Below are 16,793 nucleotides of genomic sequence, written 5' to 3' on the forward strand. Positions count from 1 at the left end.
CGAGATAGCCACGGTGTTTGCCAGAAGGACGTGCGCTTCTCCCTGCCCTCTCAGCTAATTGCAAGCCCATCCCAGGGCGAGGGCATCGCACCTCTCCCGACGACGTCCACGAACCCACCGAGAGATCCCACAGTTCCCAGCAGCCTGATGCCCTGCGCTCCTCAGGGAACTGCCTAACCCAAGGAGCCACACCAGCAGAAAGCCGATGTATCCCGTCTTAGAAGAGGGCTCAGCGCACCCACGGGTGAGCCTTCCACGGGGAAAACTACTTGTCTGAGGAAGCACTGGGTGAACTGGACCTTTACTACCTCCGCTGCAACGCCTTACCATAGCATTTGCTCAGGCTACGAGTCATGATGGAAATGACCAAAGTGGAAAAGTTGGTGGAGCAGCGGAGCTAGCAGGGAATTATCCATCAGCACACATTAAAATTGAATGATCAGAAAAAAAGCTTCCCTCTCCCAATGAGAAAATAATGACCACGGCCAGATGAAAAAGGAGTAAGAAGACAGGGAAGAAATTTTCAGTCCCTTCTGCAGCTCAGCAGTCGTAAGCCTTCCATTAATTTTAGTTATAGAGAGATGATGTATTAATTAGGTTTTGCCCAAGGCATGTCACTTTAATTAAATATCTATTCAAACTAGGAAAACAGGAAAATGGTTTATTTTCTTTCCTAATTCCTCAGCAAGAGCTGAATATTTTCTTACATCATTTCAAAGAATAACAAACGGTTCTTACTAGGACTGAAGTCTGAAATCCTTAATGAGGCATGGAAATTAAATCAAAGCACAGACTTGTATAATACACAGTTTACAAAAATTAGTCACATATTAGATTGAGAAACTATCTGCTTGTTTAAATAGCTGTATATTTTATATTTGACATGAGACAAAATCCCCCACAGTATTTGAAATACCACAGTGCTTTCTGTGAGCCTTCGTCTGCAGAATTGCATAATGATTGGGGCTATATGAATGCTTCCAGGAGGATCTGACCTGCTTCAAAATAGCAACGAGACAGCCTGCCAGGTAAAAGCAGAGTTCAAATTGCCGGGATATGACTCAGCTGGTTCGTTCCTACTGACCTCGGCTATAAATACAAAAGCAGTGGAGGGACCCATTTCACATCCAGACCGTAGGCGCTTGAGCTAGCCCCCTAAAACAAGTGCCAGAGCCCCCCGTCTAGAGCACAGAGAACGAGGCAGGTGTCCTCAAAGGTCTTCAGAGGAAGAGGAGTCTGCCTGTCCACATCTGTCTTAGCCACCACTGACGTCGGGCAGAGGTAGTATCCCTCTGGAGATCCTCAAATTAAACTATTGCTTGACCTTTGGGGCTTTTCCAATCCCTTTGCAAGAGTACTTTGGGATAATCTCTGTTTGGCATACGGAGAGCGGGGTGTCTCTGCACAAGTGGCCTGCCTGGAAAGGCTATTCCTGCCTCCGTTGCTCTGTCTACCTGGAGATATTCTTAAACACCCAGAAGTTACCTGTGGGAAGGGGAGAGGAAGGCGCCTGGTTAGAGGAATGTAATTACAACTAAGGCAATATGTGCACAAGGTACCCGAAAGCCAGACTGCTTCACGAGCTGCTGATAGGTTTTTATTTTGTCAGCTAGGAAGACTAGTTTGTCCTCCTTCGATTTTACGTAGCACCTCGGGTAATGGAGCCAGGAACCCTGCAGGGACATCCACATGAGGTAAGTGATGAAGTCCTGAACCTGAACTTTCACAGAAGTCTTCGGTTCACTTTATACAGATTCTCACTGGCAGGAACATGCAAAAACTTTAAATAGAAAATAAATGTGCTTTCTGGGCACAATAAATGTGTGTTCTGTTCTCAGGGGAAAAAGGTGGGGGGGGGAGAAAAAAATTAGTCTAAATGTAGAAAAATGACAGTCACTGGTTAGAATAAAACTTTTCACAACGAAAGCTGAAGAGGGCCTATCCAAGGAGGCTGGTTACAATGTGTGTGATAAATTGCATCTTTTCATACTTTGCTTTTACTCTTGTAGTCTGACATCACTCGTTTGGCCCTAGCCATTCATGCTTTTCAAAAGGCAGTTTGATTATTTGTGTACATTCCTGAGCCCGGGGACTTCAGTAAAGTTCATGAAAAAGAAACTAATATAGTGGCTTGAGCCTTTTGGATCGCTTAATCAAATCTGTTCTTGCAAGCTGTGCGTGAAAAAGACTGGCAGCTCAAGGCTTATTAAGAAGATGAATACGTTTTGCCACAGCACATCAACCACTGACATTTTTCCCATGCATTTATCAGTAGGAAAGTTGCACAAAATCTTGTTGTTTGTCAGTCTTATTAAATCAGCTAACAAAGAAGGTCACTTTGTTAGCAATGCAGATGAGCTCTGAAACACTCCATCTCTTTCTCCAGCCATTTCAATATTGTGAATCTGTGCAGGAAGTTTCCTCCTGAAGAATTTTCATATATATAAAAATGCTTTTCCTCAGTAGTGCTAACCATAGGCTATTGTGCAAAAAGAAAAGCAAGCGATGCCTTTTCTCTCATGAATTTATTCTATAAAGACATCATTTGTGTGACTGATGCATATACAGGGTCACACCTCTGCTGTTAATTATGTCCGGCTCCATTGGGGTAGAGCACAGGAGCCCAGCATCTGCCTAGCTAGCGAGTTAACCGGGGCTGTCCCTATTCCTTCTCGCTTTTGGCTTTCTCCACTTTCTCTGGCCTTCTGGCTTCCCAGATTGGTAAGCAAGAAATCAACCTCATCCCCTCAGCACTGCTCTCACCTCTCTGACTCCAGGACTAAACTGGTCTGACGGCAAGACCCTCCTGCTATTCTTCACCCTTATTCTCTCAGCTACGTACCACAAAGCACCAGTAACGAAGAATAATACAGTAAGACCTTAACAGCATTGCATATATCTTCAGTTAAATGAAGGAGAACAACTGAGAGTAATGTACACGTAGGACGTTGTTGAGTTCTGACCAGGCTGGAGGTTTTTTTCTCAGGGAAGGTTTGGATCCTGCTGGAGGGATGGGGACCTCCTTGGGGGCACCTGAGAGAGGAGGGCTTGTGACCTGTCCTTCAGGCAGCACGCCAGGGAGGATGCATAGGTGGGCAGAGGCACCGGGGACATTCCAAAGCAGAAAAGATTAGGAACCAATAATAGGACCTGCAGAGTTCCTCAGGAAAAATTGGCGGAGGGGTCTCGTGGGAAGGGGTGAGGTGGTTGAGCGGCAAGCAGAGAATGAGGAGAGTTCTCAGATGGTCAAAGATGGCAGAACAAGGGATATATGAGCTGCTGTATGGTGCCTGGGACAAACGGCTGGGAGGCAAAACATGGCCACCTACCAGCAGAAAAACAGGTACGAAGCGCAGCTGTGAAAGAAGATTAATTAGCATTTATGTATACATCCTGAAGAGTTGCTTTCTAAAATCTCTTGGTAGCATGCAAGCATGCCGATGCAGTACTTCACTAGAGTTACAAGAGATATTGCACCTACCTGGGATCACAGTGGGAACTCATACCTACGTGGCTGTACCCAAAACACCTCGATTGCCATTTCCAATGTTTCAAAAAGTGCCATAAGACTACCATGGCTCTGCTGCAAGAGTGCTGTTTTGACGCGACAGCTTTCCAGGAGCAGAAAGGACTTGGCCAGTATGACAGGACATCAGTTAAGTGCAAACCCAGAAGAGCTGTTCTGCACAGCAAGGTAAACTCATAGGGTGATTCTCGGTGCCAAGAGCTGCAATCAGCTTCAGAGAGGATTTACCCACCTACTCACAAAATCATTGTATTTGTCCTCCGGTATAATTTGCTAGGTGAGCAATGTCAGTGAAAACCCGACACGATACCATGAGAAGGGGCATGTGAGCAGTTGAAATGGAGCCAGATCTCAATCAAAAAAGATAAAGCATCTTCATTTGAATCACTTTAATCATTGACCCTTGGCAGATGTGGTGAGAAAAGGGTGAACTGCATGTTGGAAGGTTTTCTTATTCAAAGCTGATAGATCAAAAAAGTGTGGAATTGTCTTTCATGGAGTCTGTTGCATTCTTTTCTGTTCTAAAAGCAACATCCTTTGGAAATACCTCTCTTGGCGATGATTCAATGCAAGGAATTGTATAGTTAGGGATGAAATTGTGCTCTCTGAAAAAGTTACAGGGAAGAGGAAGAAAGATATCTCTTCTCTTTTGCTTAGAATGTCTTTTTTTTAAATTATCTACTACCTATAATGAAAAATCCCTAATACAGAATTGCACAATAGTCTCAGAGATAATAGTGCTTACCTCTTAGGTTAATCAAACCAAGAATGCTCCCTACTGAATGAGATATAGCAGAAGTGTGCATAGGATTTTGTCAGTTATTTGCAGAACCAGCAGGGTCATCTACTTGAACATGACCTCATTACACAGATGTCTTGGGTTCCGATAAGAGATAGACTGCCTGCTAGAAACAACATAATGCATCAAAACTGCTTTTTTTACTGGGCACTGTTCATGACTATATATAATCAAAGCTGCTTCTTCCTACCAGATTTGCAAGAATTCTTCACTTCTGATGTACAATTTGTAAAGCATTCGGGATTCAGAATCAAATCAAATCAGCTACCTGTTCTCGAAACGGTTACCATCTACACCTGTACCTGGTAAGACACAGTTGTCTCTCCATTTACCATCCACCTCTGAACACTCTGGGGGGGAGTAAAACAAATGAAAGTCCTGACACAACCTGCAGCATTTTTTCTCTAGTAACTCAGAGGATAGGAGTTTTATTGTAGAGATGTGCAAAGTTTTCAAGAGCAAGTAATTGTCACAGCTGTCTCACGTCTTTGTGGCCAACTTGAGGCAATTCTTACAGCTCTGATGTGAACATTTTGCTTTAAAAGTCAGCCCCTCCAGCAGGTCACAGGTAGGAAACCTAACCTGTGCAATGGAAAATAGCTGCTGAATGGCAATTATTGCTGTCCTGCATGTCCACACTTATGCAGAGGAGGTGACCAGTCTCATCAGTTACAATTCTTTCTGAATTGTAGCATGGTGCAGCTTTATAGGGCAGCAATTTTAGCAAGAAGTTTTACAACAAATGAAAACCATGAGCTCTTTCCCCTTTTCATTTCCTTATTTGGAGAGTCTTGCTGTAAAATACAAAGAAAACAATAATTTGGTAGGATTTAGCCTTGTGCCGTCACGGTGACCGGGAAAAGGAAAGAGTAACAAAAGTCACCAAGGTGAAGAAATATACAGAGTTTTTATAAAACAAACAAACAAGAAACCTCTGAGCAGCTGTAAGGGAAAAAAACTTTCAGATATGGATGGGTCCAAAAAAACCAAAGACACACATACAGTCACATGCCAGTCTGCTCGTAGCCATAAGAACGCAGACGAAGACAACACAAAGTAAATAAACCCAGAAACTAATTTCAGGATACACCTCCCTTCCTCAAGCGCCCATTGCTGCCGTAGGGGAGAACAGCCAGGGGACATGTCGCAGCGTCCTGGGGAGGTTGTGGCAAATAACACAGCAAAGGCAGCCCTGTGCAGGCTGCATTTTATCCCTCCTGTTTACCTGTGTCAATGCTAGTATTTAAGCACAAAATTTTATGGGTTTTTTTTTTGCCTTAGGACACTTGCCTGACCCACTGCACACCCTGGATGGCGTTCTGCTTATGAACAGCAAGTCAACACCTTCTCTTCTTGTCGCTCAGAGTTCACCCCTTGACGCGTAGTGCGGTATTTAAGCCCTGCTCCGACCACCAAGATGTTTGTATGGACCCATCATTATCACATTGATTTCTTCCCACAAAGCCCCTTTGTGTCAAGGGAGCGTTTTCCCATTTCACAGGTGGGAGGAGAAGTGACAAGACAAGACGCTGAGGGACGTTCGCAAATTCCAAGTCCTCAGGTTGGGACACCCAGAATTGGATCTTTGAGTAGTCGGTATTAAATAGTACTTTACACACACCGTCCGAAAAAGAACATCTCCCACTGACCAAAGTTTCAGCTCTTAGCACGCAGGCTCTGAGTCACAGTTCAGCAATCCAGAAAATAAGGAGCATGCGAGCAGGGGAATGCTCGACTGAAAAACATTCATGTGTTGCACCTATGCAGAGGCAGGGCCAGGATCCAGCTCTCGGAGGAAGCACTGGGGCCGTTCCTGCTTTTCCCTGCTTTGCCCATTGCACACCAGCCAACGTCTCCCACAAAATGCAGTTTATAGTCCTGCCTTTATGGGCTTTTCAGAAAGCATTGCAGAGAATTCCTCTTCAAGGTTTTATATGGGAAATCCTGGAAAATACCTATAAACCATCCCCAGCTGACTTTCAATGAATGTGAATATAGAGTTCCCTGGTAGAATAAACATTTATTGCACAGATAAAACAAAAATGGGGAAATGCTTCTCCTAATATTTGGAAAACATGGGAATAATTGGGAATAATTCTACCTGGGTTCCTCATATAGCATTAGCCTCAACCACTGTCACACAAACAGGTGGTTTTGGGATAACACCTGTATTCCTTTTCTTTGGCAGACAAATATAAGCATCCTCTGTCTTTCAGCGGTGACTGCTCAGTTCCAACAGTGAGACCATGTCCCCTGGACTCTTTAGAGATGGAAAGAATCTTCATGTCCATCCTGACGACACTTCAAAGGCCTCTCAGCACACAGACATCTGGTACCTCTGCGTCCAGCAATCTCCCAGTGCTCGAGTTAAAAGGAACGTGGCAAGCAGTTACACTTCTCCAATAACCCAAAATTTTAGTCTTGGCTTGGCAACTGCGGGACAGTGGAGGTTTTGCCTGGAACTCAGTGTAGTTTTAAGTTGTGCAGATATCCTGGGATTTGCATGCTGTAGTAGATCACTTATTTGTTCATTCATTTGTGTGAATAATAAATGAGTGAAAGACACCCGAGGCTCCTTGTGCCATAATGAAAATATGTCCATTACAGCCTGCTGATTGATTCGTGAATTTCAGCCTGGCAACCCAAACAAACAAGGTAAACACTGCAAAAACAAAACCAGAGCTTATCAATTGGCACTCCTCCACTGCCCGCCTCGCCGGAACAGTGCTGACATTTATGATTATTGCTGCAAGTCTCTCTCAAAGCCCTCATCCCGAGTTACTATGTAGACTTTAGAATGTTTTCAGCGATGCCTTATTATTCACAGAATTAATTACTAAATAGCATCCTCAAATGCCTTTGTATGAACTTTGCATCTAAAAGCATCTATTTATTCAGTCCAACAGCCCACTTGAGCACGTAACATCGCCTCTCTTCCCGTGTTAGCAACAAAAGAGGCACAGGAGAGTTCCTTTGAACTGTCAGCCTTGGATTTCCATGGCTGCTGTAGAGTCCTAATGTGAAAGCAGGGAATTGTATAATTCATGACCACGAGCTGTCTCCGTTTGGAATTTTCTCCCGAGGACACTACTCAGACAACAATGCAAAAGGCAAAGCAGTTGCTGTTGCAAGAGCCTCATCTCCAGGCTGGACGAAGAAGGTGCAGATCTCCCTCACCCCCAACGAAGCCATGCTGAGGAATGAACATGCAGAAGCGGAGAGTGCTTGGGTCCTTCAGTGAGCCACCTGCACCACGGGCCTTTTATCCAAAGAAAAAAAAACACTTTCTAGCTGTGCAATGTGGCTTTTCTGACCACTCCACACTGATTGAGTTCTTTGGCAGGGTTGGCGGCTGAAGCTGCCCGTTGTAAATCAAGCCATGCTACATAGCCAGTAAATGAAAAATATCACTCTGAGTAACGAGTCAGTGAGCCCGCACAGCACGCTGTAAACTAAACATGGTTTTATAATCCTTTTGAGTTGTCATTGTGTAATATGTCTCTGTTTTGAAGGCATGGTCATTCAAATGCTTTCAAGCACAAGATGCTGAGAAGCCCTGGGCACTATATTAGTGTGTCACCAGCTACATTCATCTTACCTTTCAACGGCAATTTTCTGTCTGTGTAAGTGCTCAAAGCAGGCCAGTGTATGGCCTCATGCTGTACCACCACTTTGTTGTATTACCCCCAGCCAAACCCTCACCGCAGCACTGCACCCTGTACCATATTCTGTGGCTTAGTCGTCCCGTCCTATCCCGTCAGGACCGAGAGCCCTCAGGTTTTGGGTTAAACATCCTGATGGATGTAGATGTTGAGGAAGGTCTGGACTTGGCTGAGAACACAGGACAGAGATCTCCTGAAGGCACCTTCTGTCTCCTGCTATGACAGGTCTCCCTCTCCTGAAATCCCTTTACAGTTGCGACATTATGATAATGCAGCCTTTGGAGCCAGCCTTTCCCATGGGGTAAACGGCTAGCCTCAAGTGGATATTTTTTTTCTTATTGTTGTCTGCAAGGGGCAACATAGGTTCAAGCCTTTTCAGGTCAAAGAGGACTTAGAAACCATGTCTCTTATTTCCTGAGCAAGAACCCAAATAAGTTACTAAAAAGTATTCAATCTTTTCTTACACCCTCTCTTCTAAAGAGAAGAGAAGGCGGCCCCAACTTAATACATATCAAAGAGCAGGTATAAATACCACGGTAGCAGGTAGACAGTTATTTCAGGAATACCTGCAGCTCTTTCTCATTTCCCCACTCAGACTGATGAAGGATGCTAATCCCGGTTTGAGGCATCCAGCTCTCCCTCCTTCACTGGTTAGGTGTCACTCAGCCTTGTGAATTCCCCTCCTGGAGACAGCAGCTCTGTTCTGGGCACTGCAGCGCTTGAATATCACACTATGAAAGTCCGCTTTTCACACCTTTCTTCAAACAGCCACAGGAACAGAGTTTTATTTTTGATGCTGAAGATGCTCCCCAGGCTTCTGGCTTGAAGCATGTTGGCAAGGTCTACCAACCTTCATGCTACAGGGATGCCAGTATAGAAGATAAAAATTCATGAGGTGGCTGAGAACTAGAAAAGACTCTGCTTTAAAAGAAAATAAAGAAGCTGGTCTAGAAAAATACCCTTAGCTCTCCTGGGTGAGTGGGTTCTTGCTGCATTTTTTTTTTTTTTTAATGCAGATTCTAGGCATTATTTCCAGCTGTCAGAAAAATAATATTGTAAATGCAAAGATTTTGCTGAACATAAATGGGGAAGGTGGCAGAAGGAGGTAGAGGAGGGAAGAAAGGGAGAAAAAGATGAAGAGTAGAGGTGAAGGTGATGCCTTCTTGTCCTGGATGCAGAAGGCTCCATGCATAAGCACTCACATGGACATGCATTGCAGCAAAAAGCCTTTCTCCAGCTCTGGCAAACCCAACATCTGGTGCAGCCTCATCCCTAAAACCATCCATCCCGGCCAGACTGTCCACAGCCCCTTTGCACTTCTCCACAGGCACAAATGTCCCATACTCTGGGACATCCAACCCCAGCGGAGAGAGTAGATTGCAAGGCAGAAAAACCGTATTGCAAAAGCCCCTCTTCACCTTGCAGCTTGAACAGGGTGTAGGGAAGGGTCTCCACTGTGCCCGAGGATCTTTGGGTGCCATCGTAGCTCCCTTCCCAAAAGCACGGGCAGCTGGGTGGGGGAAAGCCAACCCCATCAACTGCGGCGTTTCTCCTCCTTTTCCAGCTTCACCCACCACAGCTGCTGGGGATCTTTTCCCACAGCCACCTCTTCCCCAGCAGGTTCACCACTCACCCAGAGACATAGCATGCTGGATGCATGGCTCTCTTTCAAAATACTTCTCTTAATAGTAAGGCATCACAATATTTCATGCACTATTAAATGAGTGATTTTTTTTTTTTTTTTTTCCCCTCCTGCTGTCAGACCTAGATGGTATCTGGAAAAACTCAGAGGAATGGATGAAGGTTCACATACAAGAAATTATCAAGGCTCGTAGGGACATATCCTGAGGAGTTTGGGTGGGTGCTTTTGCACAGAGACTGGGCTACCCGGTCCCTTCTTCCTCTGAGCGGAGGGATTTAGAAAGAAGGTGGCTTTGGTAGTTTGATTGCATCTCTGCACATTGCACCAGGCAAGGCACTAAGTTTGAACAATAAGGTGAAACTCAACACTGTCATCCAGCAGCAGCTTTTCCTTGAAGGTCTACCCATTCCTGTATCAACACTAACCTTTAATAAATGTAGCAATTAAGCAAGGAAGCATCTAATATGCTCATTTGATCTCCCTTTCTCCCTTGTGCTGTGTTGCTGCAACGGCTGCACATTTCCTAATGATTCCTTCCTTATGCCTTCCTTCTTAATAATGCTGTCTCTGTGCCACGGTTTCAGTTTTCATTAATTTCCTTCCTTTCTCCAAGGGAAGTTACGTTCCCACTGCCTCTTTCCAAAGCATGCATTGGGTTATTGTGCCCATAATTTCATTTCGCGCTAGTTCTTTCGGGCTGTAATCCACAGTCCCCTTGGAATGGAAGAACTGTAGCTCTTTGAACCGTGTTATTTAGCTATTGCTTGGCTGCACTTAAAGAAAAAAACAACCTGAAGGAGGACACAGCCTCGCAGTCCTAACCTCATACCATGTAGTATTTCATTGCATTATTCATAAATAACGACCTCCTGCAGTGAGCCCAGGAGCCGAGCTGTGCAGAAAACACTGAGACGTGCGATGGTGCAGCGAGGCTTCAGCACCAAGACCCTTAGAAAAACCTTTAAGAGGAGAACTGGCACTTTGTTGATGGACAAAACTGGTGGTGGGGAGAACAGTAGAAGTTCTAGGAAATGAGGTAACAGGAAAGGCAATGAATAAAAATTAGTTCATTTAACCATATAGGAATTTGATCCCCCTTGTTTGACTATTTTTTTCTTTCCCAGAAACTAGAGATTTCTCATTTCTTTTATTAATTGTGAATCTTTTACCACTCGAGTGAAAATTATATTGACTTTATATACAGGACCCCTGAAACCCTGTGTGTCATGAAACTCTAGCAGAGCAGGGTAGAAATCCCCCAGTAACACTAAGCACATTAAAAATGGAGTTTTTAGTGAATAAAACATGAAAATGAATAATGCAGTCTGCACAGTATTCCTTGTGTTACTAATGTGATGGTAAGTTTAATTAACTTAATGCTGCCCTAAATTTTAATTTTCCTTCTGCTGCAGAATCTCAGGCTAGAAAAGCCAAAGGATATTACAGAAGTTTGAGAGAAATCACCGGGTATTGGTGTGCGTGCAGAGGAGACAGCTGGAGTTGTTGGGGATGTAAGGCATGGGCGACTGTGCAGGAGAGTGGAGCACGAACTTTGGTACTGGGATCTTCCAAAATCACCGGTAATTAAACAACACGCAAGGCTAATGCTGTGGGGGGAAAAAAACCCAGAGAATTTCTTTCTTCCACCAGCTGGGGTAAGCTGAGGTGGATTGGGAGGATATGGAGAGCCCCATAAGCCTATGCTTAAGGAGGTTGCCGACAGAGATGTATGTCACTGGAGTCACATAATGATTATTTTTCCAATGAAAATTTACATTTCTGAGCCCAGTTCGGTGGCTGACTCATCGCAAACCCCATAAAGCTGACAGGTGTCAGCAGGCAGCACGAAGGGCGTTTTTTATGAGGAGAATCTCCAAAAGAAGGACCATCATTCATAAAATGATTTCTTCCCGGTTGCTTGGATGTGAGTGCCCTGCTGATGTGGCCTCCGAGCTCTCAGCAACGCCGCGATCCGACGGGTTTTATCTCCCGGACGATTTGCCCACAGGGCTGCAATCATCACCCCGCAGCTGGCACCGGTGTCTTTGTGTACTTACATCCAGCCACTAAAGATCGGCCGTAGGGAAGATTTTTCACTCCCTCTCCAGGCAGCGAGATGCGTCCCGGGAGAAGACATTCAGGAAATTACCTTTTATCTATATATTTAGTTGGCAGGGCTCCGGGTATAGCGGGCTAGAACCAATCTACCCTTACACAAAGGGCAAGAGCCTGCCTGCCTTAAAGCCAAGGAGGTCCAAGGTGGTCCCAGGGCTGTCAGTCATGGGCAAAGGCACTCAGGAGAGGAGGGACCACGGCAAACGCAGAGTTATTCTGCGTGCTCTAGTTACTCTAACAGCTAGGTCTTGTATGGCTCAGTAAATCTGGGTACACAAAATATAGTTCTGTGATCCTTCAAATTTTTCTTGGATTTTTCTGCTGCAGGAAGGAGAAACACGGTCTGCTGTATTGCAGACCTGCTTTCGAGCAAACTTTCCCCATTTCTTCAAAGTTTTCATTGGTAAATTAAGTAGCTGTGCTGCTGGCCGGCTGCCAAGCAGCTCTTTTCATTTGCAGCTACAGAACCGGGATCCTCCTAAATAGGAGCTGTCACTGGCAGCCAAGAAATTACTTTTGTCTAGAAAACAGCACATTTGGCTCTTTGAGGAACCAGCCTTCTTGCTCTGGTTTTCCAGGCCAGTGGAGCACAATTCCAGCATCCTCATGCGCGTCAGCTTCGGTGGGTTTTGGTTCCCAGCCTTCATCCTTCCGGCGTCACGACAAAGATGCTTGGTCCCCATCCCCATCCTTGTCTCCCAGGTCCTGCCAAGACTAGGACTGCACTGTGAAGGAGAAAAGCCACCACAATCCTCTCCCTGTTGCCCTCATTTATGGTATATATCCCTCTGAGACAGAGACGGCCTGGCAAGAAGTCACTTACCCCCAGCTGGTTGCTACTTCCATGAAGGAAGAGGGTACCAACATGCCTGGTCTCAGCCAGAAACTAGTAATAAACCACTCACGTTAATTTCTTTTATCAGGTATGACTGATAGCTTGTACAGTAATAGGAAACATAAGGTTGAGAGCTTAGAGATGTTTCATTTTGCTATTTCCACCTTGCCTTCTCAGGGTCAGAAGAACTTTTCAGTTCTTGGTGGATTACTGATTTGTTCATGACCTCATCAAGAATCTAAGAGGACACCTGATGTGCCGCAGGAGTATGAGCGCTTCCCATATGGAGAAGGCAAGACCTTCACCATGGGTTAAAGATCCATCAGAAGTGGGGGTGAAAGAGGGACCTGGGGAAGATTTAAATCCAAAGGGAATCCCATGAGGACCTCAAAGAAGGGTTTAAATACTAGCATATTTAATCAGCCTTGGAAAGCAAAGCATGAGCTGGGCAAGCAAGCATGGCCAAGTGCAGAGTAAGAAGGAGACATGATGTTAGAATAAATCAGCAAAATGTTGTTTTCTTTTGTTTTCCTAACATATCTTTATAAACCTGTATCACAGACTTCTCTAATTTAGGTCCATTAACTAGCTACTTTTATTTGCTTTAACTAGAACCTGGCTTGACTTTTAGGGGATTTCATTCAGTTTCCACCAGCTGAGGGACCGGCTTTTTGAGGGTGTTCATGCAAAGCCCCTGAGATCTCTCCCAGGCATCCAAGGGCACCACGTTACACCTTCACCTGGCTACAAGATCTGCAGGGCTTACCTCTGCTCCTGGTATTTGGTGTTGCCCTCTCCCAGTAAGTACCAGACGTTTCTTCGGTAACTGGGTGGCATTCACAGCGAAACCAAGAAAGAGCAAAGGCCTGCCTGTTAAAGATACTTAGCTACCCAAATAAGCTGCCAGGCACTGGTAGCTTCTGAAAGCAAAGAGAGGCATTGAGCCTAATGCTGACAGTCTCTCATGTCATCAGTAGAGACAGGCTCCTCTTAATTGCAGACTTAGGACAGGGGCCTGACTTGGGAGACCTCAGGCACCTTTGGAAAACCTGGAGTGAGGCTGCTGCTCCCCTTGATCAAGCTCAATTTTCCCCTCTGATTATCAAGAGAACCAGACACTGGCCTCCTGCCACTGAAATTCGCTTTTTATCCCTTCCTCCTCCCAGTACGGCACCTACTTGCACGTATAGGCAGCTACGTGCACTACAGTTCTGCGCAAAAAGCCCTCACATCTTGAAAGCAGACTTTCAAAATCTATAATGAATAAATTTTAACTCAAAAACATTTAGGCTCACTCCAGTGTTAACTCCAGGATAAGCAAGAGAAGATCTACCCATAGCACAGCTTTGCTTTATGTATTTCAAATGATTCTATTTGCAGAGTTATAATAGCACTGGTTTTCCTTAAAACAAAAGATTGTCACTTCTTTTAAAATATATTCTTTTCATTTAGTTCCTTTTTCTAGAGGCTGGTGGGTATTCCTTCTCCTCACCGCTTCCATGGGAAGGTGAATAGCTCCCTCAAGTGCCCCATTCAGTCCCTCATCGGATGGAAAAGTAGAGCTGACACCTCCCTTGGGAATCCCTCTGTCTGTTCTGCAATTCACACTGCTCCTTATGACCCAGCAGCCAGAATACGAATCAAAAACATAGCCCAGGAGAGCAATTACCATCCAAGCTGCAGCCTTTCCCTCCCTCCTGTTTAAGTGCCATAAAAATAGGGAAAATGCTCATCCAAAAATCTGGAAGTTTGGGTAAGGAGAGAGAGTAGGTCTCTAAGTAGGCAAAAAAACCCCAAGAATATGTTTAAAATAATTGTTTCATTGCAAGTCATTTTTCTGTGTCTCATTTTGGAAGCTTTCATTCTGTGAAAAGTGACATTACAGACATCAGTGGTGTGAGAATCCCACATGTCAAGCTAACCTTTCTTGGTCAAGTAGGAAATACTGGTAAAATAGATACGACAAATAATAAATGCTGCTAAAAAAAAAAAAGCCATTTGTCTCATTGGAAAACTATCTTTCATTTCAAGCTGAATTTACCAGCATGCCAATAACTCTTTTTCACAAAGACTCCTTTCATCCAACAACCCCAGAGGTTGCTCAGGGCCATGTCCTGGCAGGTTTTGAATACTTCCATGGCTGGAGACTCCACAAGCTCTCTAGGCAACCTGTGCCAGTGTTCGACCACCCTCACAGTAGAAAAGTCTTACGTTTAAACAGAATTTGCTGTGTTTCAGTTTGTGCCCATTGCCTCTTGTCCTGTCCTTGGGCACGAATGAGAAGAGCCTGGCTCCATCTTCTTTGCTCTTCCCATCAGGCATACATCCACATGGATAAGATCCCCCTGAGCCTTCTCTTCTCCAGGACAAACAGTCCCAGCTCTCCCAGCCTCTCCAATGAGAGATGCTCCAGTCCCTTCACCATCTTCATGGCCCTGCACTGGACTCACCATAGCAAGCCCACATCTCTCTTGTACTGGGGAGCCCAGCACTGGACCCAGCACCCCAGATGTGCCTCACCAATGCTGAACGGAGGAGAAGAACCAGTTCCCTCGACCCGCTGGTGACCATCTACCCAACATCTGCCACGTACGGACCCCTTGGGTACACCACCACCAGCCGGACTTTGTGCCGCTGACCACAAACCCTTGTGCCCGGCTGTTCAGCCAGTTTTGAATCCACCTCACCGTCCACTTACCTAGCCTGCACTTCATCCCTTTCTCTACGAGGATGTTACGGGGGACAGCATCGAAAGCCTTGCTGAGGTCGAGATGAAATACGCACTGCTCTCCCCTTCGTTTCATCGTTTGATTGCAGAAGGCAACGCTTGGTCGGGCATGATTTCTCCACCCTGTCCCCTCCGTTTTGGAGGGTAAGAGGGTATAACAGCGTGGGCACAGGCAATCCCACACCGGCCAGCCTCGGAGCCCACGTGCATTTCATCGGCTGGTGCGTATGTGGCCACGGAGGTTTAGGTGCGCTGTCGGGGAGTTTTCCTGGAGCAGGCATAGCCCTGTGCTGCACTCCAGTGCTGTTCAAATACCGCAAACAAGGGGACAAGATATATCTCTGCTTTTTCAATTGCTGCCTAGCAGCCGCGTGAACTTGGGGCACTTGGTTTATTTTCATTATCGCTCCCAAAGATAGCCCATTCGCTCAGCACATGCACGTGAATGTCTCTATGCACGAGAAAAATGTATAAAACCAAGAAAAAGCAGTTGCTGACGAAAATCTGACTCTGGAACGTGACCAGAAGCTCAGTCTTGAATTCAGTCAGGGTTTCAGATAATTGAACAAGACAAAACTATACTTGGTGTTAGCTCATGCTTGGGGCAGGAGGCATCGCCTGAAGCCCCTAGAAAGCTCCAGACTTGGCCGATTCCCTACCAGCCAGCCACCACCAAGTCCTGCATCTCCTGCCCCTCTTAAAATGGGTCAAATTCCTCAGACGAGGACATGAAAAGGTGGTGAAGGCGGAGGAAAATTAACTCTGAAAATAGATAAGAGCCTCAAATAAAGTTGCGTCTGTGTATTAATCTAAGGGGTGAGGTAGTTACAAGGTACTTCTGAACATTAAACACAAAGTCACACCGCCCCAGCAGGTTTGGGCTGATTTAACTCCTTCAGCGTGCACGTCAGCTGATGAGAATACTTAAATGCAAAAAACTACAGCTCTAGTATGAGAAGCTGTGCTAACACTGTTAATACTGATGAATTTGTCTAATTACAGGCAGGGACTAGTAAAACCAGGATACTTGCAACCGACTTGCCCTTTTCGGAGCAATGTAAACAGGTAGCGGTGTAGGAAGCCACGTTACCCTGCGTGAAGTACGCGAATCGATGAGACGGCAAATGGATAACGTAGGGCAACGCAATACAGACTGGGTAAGAGGGGAGGCAAACCTCTCAGCTGTCGGACTGTTAGCTGATAGAAAACGCCGTCACGTTCTCCCTGCCCACGCTCTGCCGCCAGGCGTGCCGCTCCAACGATGGAATCCCGAGCCCAGCAGCCGCGCTGGCCGGAGCGCTGGGGCAGATCCAAGCTGCCCTCCGAGGAGGTCACAGCTTCCCACAGCGAAGGACAGCAGAGCGACGCGAGCTGGGAAAGCAGGAAAGGCTTCAGGAAAACGTTTGGGTAACGCAACCCAAATACGACGCGGCTAAACCCAAGGGTCATCCAGCTGGAGTTCCAGCCTGCTCGCCTCCATTTTTTT

At 45.6% G+C, this 16,793-nt stretch overlaps 1 long non-coding RNA gene across 1 annotated transcript; it reads left to right on the top strand.

Moving 5' to 3' along the window:
• The first annotated feature begins 1,142 nt into the window (after window positions 1–1,142).
• LOC115350671 lies at window positions 1,143–6,890 on the top strand. Its single transcript, XR_003926555.1, has 3 exons — window positions 1,143–1,694; window positions 4,519–4,630; window positions 5,607–6,890. It is a non-coding gene; the product is annotated as an uncharacterized LOC115350671 (long non-coding RNA).
• The last annotated feature ends 9,903 nt before the right edge of the window (window positions 6,891–16,793 follow it).

The sequence above is a fragment of the Aquila chrysaetos genome, chromosome 14 (genome assembly GCF_900496995.4).
Source record: "Aquila chrysaetos chrysaetos chromosome 14, bAquChr1.4, whole genome shotgun sequence".
In the NCBI taxonomy this organism is placed as follows: Eukaryota; Metazoa; Chordata; class Aves; order Accipitriformes; family Accipitridae; genus Aquila; species Aquila chrysaetos.